The sequence below is a fragment of the Oncorhynchus tshawytscha genome, linkage group LG04, assembly GCF_018296145.1.
Source record: "Oncorhynchus tshawytscha isolate Ot180627B linkage group LG04, Otsh_v2.0, whole genome shotgun sequence".
Taxonomy (NCBI): Eukaryota; Metazoa; Chordata; class Actinopteri; order Salmoniformes; family Salmonidae; genus Oncorhynchus; species Oncorhynchus tshawytscha.
The window spans coordinates 3,449,545-3,454,544 of record NC_056432.1 but is presented as its reverse complement, the minus strand read 5'-3'; the positions used below and the strand labels follow the sequence as shown (position 1 = coordinate 3,454,544).

Sequence of the window (5,000 nt, the reverse complement as noted above, 5' to 3'; positions counted from 1 at the left end):
TTCATTCAAGCAACACACACACAGAAACATACACACACGTACGGTCACGCAACACACACACACAGACACACACACAAACACACAACACGTGGCATTCAACAACACACACACACACACAGAAACACACACACACGTGCGGTCACGCAACACACACACACAGTGCACACACACACACACACACACACACACACGTGCGGTCCCAACACAACACACACACACACACACGTGCGGTCACGCAACACACACATGTGCGGTCCCCCGCACACACACACACACACACGTGCGGTCCACAACACACACACGTGCGGTCACGCAACACACACACACACACACGTGCGGTCCGCAACACACACACGTGCGGTCCCGCACACAACACACACACACGTGCGGTCCCAACAACACACACACACACGTGCGGTCCCACAACACACACACGTGCGGTCCCACAACACACACACGTGCGGTCCCACAACACACACACGTGCGGTCCGCAACACACACACGTGCGGTCCCCAACACACACACGTGCGGTCCCGCAACACACACACGTGCGGTCCCACAACACACACACGTGCGGTCCCACAACACACACACGCACAGACACACACCTATGTCCTTTGTCTCTCACATGTCTGTTTGATCTGATTGAGTTGTTAAAGTCATGTTTGGTTGTTCGGTGGTCTTGTATTTGATGCAGACGTTACATTGCTTTGTACCCTGTGACAGAGAGACAGATCACTGGTACTATATTAGGATAGTATGAATTTAGAATACAGATCAGTGGTACTATATTAGGATGGTATGAATTTAGAATACAGATCAGTGGTACTATATTAGGATAGTATGAATTTAGAATACAGATCACTGGTACTATATTAGGATAGTATGAATTTAGAATACAGATCAGTGGTACTATATTAGGATAGTATGAATTTAGAATACAGATCAGTGGTACTATATTAGGATGGTATGAATTTAGAATACAGATCACTGGTACCATATTAGGATAGTATGAATTTAGAATACAGATCAGTGGTACTATATTAGGATGGTATGAATTTAGAATACAGATCACTGGTACTATATTAGGATGGTATGAATTTAGAATACAGATCACTGTTACTATATTAGGATAGTATGAATTTAGAATACAGATCAGTGGTACTATATTAGGATGGTATGAATTTAGAATACAGATCTATATTAGGATGGTATGAATTTGGTACTGGTACTATAGGATGGTATGAATTTAGAATACAGATCACTGGTACTATATTAGGATAGTATGAATTTAGAGTACAGATCAGTGGTACTATATTAGGATAGTATGAATTTAGAATACAGATCAGTGGTACTATATTAGGATAGTATGAATTTAGAATACAGATCAGTGTTACTATATTAGGATAGTATGAATTTAGAATACAGATCAGTGGTACTATATTAGGATAGTATGAATTTAGAATACAGATCAGTGGTACTATATTAGGATAGTATGAATTTAGAATACAGATCAGTGGTACTATATTAGGATAGTATGAATTTAGAATACAGATCACTGTTACTATATTAGGATAGTATGAATTTAGAATACAGATCAGTGGTACTATATTAGGATGGTATGAATTTAGAATACAGATCACTGGTACTATATTAGGATAGTATGAATTTAGAATACAGATCAGTGGTACTATATTAGGATGGTATGAATTTAGAATACAGATCACTGGTACTATATTAGGATGGTATGAATTTAGAATACAGATCACTGTTACTATATTAGGATGGTATGAATTTAGAATACAGATCGTGGTACTATATTAGGATAGTATGAATTTATAATACAGATCAGTGGTACTATATTAGGATAGTATGAATTTATAATACAGATCAGTGGTACTATATTAGGATAGTATGAATTTAGAATACAGATCAGTGGTACTATATTAGGATAGTATGAATTTAGAATACAGATCAGTGGTACTATATTAGGATAGTATGAATTTAGAATACAGATCAGTGGTACTATATTAGATAGTATGATTTAGAATACAGATCATGATATTAGGATAGTATGAATACAGATCACTGGTACTATATTAGGATAGTATGAATTTAGAATACAGATCAGTGGTACTATATTAGGATGGTATGAATTTAGAATACAGATCACTGGTACTATATTAGGATGGTATGAATTTAGAATACAGATCACTGTTACTATATTAGGATGGTATGAATTTAGAATACAGATCAGTGGTACTATATTAGGATGGTATGAATTTAGAATACAGATCAGTGGTACTATATTAGGATGGTATGAATTTAGAATACAGATCAGTGGTACTATATTAGGATGGTATGAATTTAGAGTACAGATCAGTGGTACTATATTAGGATGGTATGAATTTAGAATACAGATCACTATATTGGTACTATATTAGGATAGTATGAATTTATAATACAGATCAGTGGTACTATATTAGGATAGTATGAATTTAGAATACAGATCAGTGGTATTATATTATGCGATAGTATGAATTTAGAATACAGATCAGTGGTACTATATTAGGATAGTATGAATTTAGAATACAGATCAGTGGTACTATATTAGGATAGTATGAATTTAGAATACAGATCACTGGTACTATATTAGGATAGTATGAATTTAGAATACAGATCACTGGTACTATATTAGGATGGTATGAATTTAGAATACAGATCAGTGGTACTATATTAGGATGGTATGAATTTAGAATACAGATCACTGTTACTATATTAGGATGGTATGAATTTAGAATACAGATCACTGGTACTATATTAGGATAGTATGAATTTAGAATACAGATGGTACTATATTAGGATACAGATCACTGGTACTATATTATGGGATAGTATGAATTTAGAATACAGATCAGATCACTGGTACTATATTAGGATGGTATGAATTTAGAATACAGATCACTGTTACTATATTAGGATGGTATGAATTTAGAATACAGATCACTGGTACTATATTAGGATAGTATGAATTTAGAATACAGATCAGTGGTACTATATTAGGATAGTATGAATTTAGAATACAGATCACTGGTACTATATTAGGATAGTATGAATTTAGAATACAGATCACTGTTACTATATTAGGATAGTATGAATTTAGAATACAGATCAGTGGTACTATATTAGGATAGTAGTATACAGAATTACTATAGAAGTACAGATCACTGGTACTATATTAGGATAGTATGAATTTAGAATACAGATCACTGGTACTATATTAGGATAGTATGAATTTAGAATACAGATCAGTGGTACTATATTAGGATAGTATGAATTTAGAATACAGATCAGTGGTACTATATTATATTCAGTGTATACGATAGTATATATTAGGATAGTATGAATTTATAATACAGATCAGTGGATAGTATGAATTTAGAGTACAGATCAGTGTTATTATATTGCGATAGTATGAATTTAGAATACAGATCAGTGGTACTATATTAGGATAGTATGAATTTAGATACAGATCAGTGTTCAGATAGTATGAATTTAGAATACAGATCAGTGGTACTATATTGCGATAGTATGAATTTAGAATACAGATCAGTGTTATTATATTGCGATAGTATGAATTTAGAGTACAGATCAGTGTTATTATATTGCGATAGTATGAATTTAGAATACAGATCAGTGGTACTATATTACGATAGTATGAATTTAGAGTACAGATCAGTGTTATTATATTGCGATAGTATGAATTTAGAATACAGATCAGTGTTACTATATTAGGATAGTATGAATTTAGAATACAGATCAGTGTTACTATATTAGGATAGTATGAATTTAGAATACAGATCACTGTTACTATATTAGGATAGTATGAATTTAGAGTACAGATCAGTGTTATTATATTGCGATAGTATGAATTTAGAATACAGATCAGTGGTACTATATTGCGATAGTATGAATTTAGAATACAGATCAGTGGTACTATATTGCGATAGTATGAATTTAGAATACAGATCAGTGTTATTATATTGCGATAGTATGAATTTAGAATACAGATCAGTGTTATTATATTGCGATAGTATGAATTTAGAGAAATGACCCCACATCACAGAAACGACAGGCTTTTGGATAGTAGTAAAGTTGCAAAATGTAACCTTGTATTTTGTTATGCCTGCTATTGTTTTGTTATGCAACACAACATAACATACGGTATTTTAAAGTTGCAGTAAATTGCAATTCATATAAAACAGTATACCGTTCATTCGGAAAGGATTCAGACCCCTTGACGTGTTCCACATCTTGGTACGTTACAGCCTTGTTCTACATTAAAGGCATTTTCTTCCCCATCAATCTACACACTATACTCCATAATGTCAAAGCAAAAACAGGTTTGTAGACATTTTTGAAAATGTATTAAAAATTAAAAACAGAAGTACCTTATTTACATAAGTATTCAGACCCTTATGAAGTACTCAGACCCTTTGCATTGGAGTCCACCTGTGCTAAATTCAATTGATTGGACATGATTTGGAAAGGCACACACCCGTCTATATAAGGTCCCACAGTTGACAGTGCATGTCAGAGCAAAATCCAGGCCATGAGGTTGAAGGAATTATTCGTAGAGCTCCGAGGCAAGATTGTGTCGAGGCACAGATCTGGGGAAGGGTACCAAAATGTCTACAGCATTGAAGGTCCCCAAGAACACAGTGGCCTCCAGCATTCTGAAATGTAAAACGTTTGGAACCACCTAGAATCTTCCTAGATCTGGCCGCCCGGCCAAACTGAGAATCGGGGGAGAAGGGTCTTGGTCAGGGGAGGTGACCAAGAACCCGATGGTCACTCTGACGGAGCTCCAGAGTTCCTCTGTGGAGATGAGAAAAGGGACCAAGAACCCGATGGTCACTCTGACGGAGCTCCAGAGTTCCTCTGTGGAGATGAGAAAAGGGACCAAGAACCCGATGGTCACTCTGACGGAGCTCCAGAGT

General features: G+C 35.3%; 1 protein-coding gene across 1 annotated transcript in view; it reads left to right on the top strand.

Moving 5' to 3' along the window:
- The window catches only part of LOC121846398 (adhesion G protein-coupled receptor L3-like), a 146,749-nt gene that overhangs the window by 54,560 nt on the left and 87,189 nt on the right, over positions 1 to 5,000 (top strand). The gene's annotated exons all lie outside the window — the stretch shown is intronic.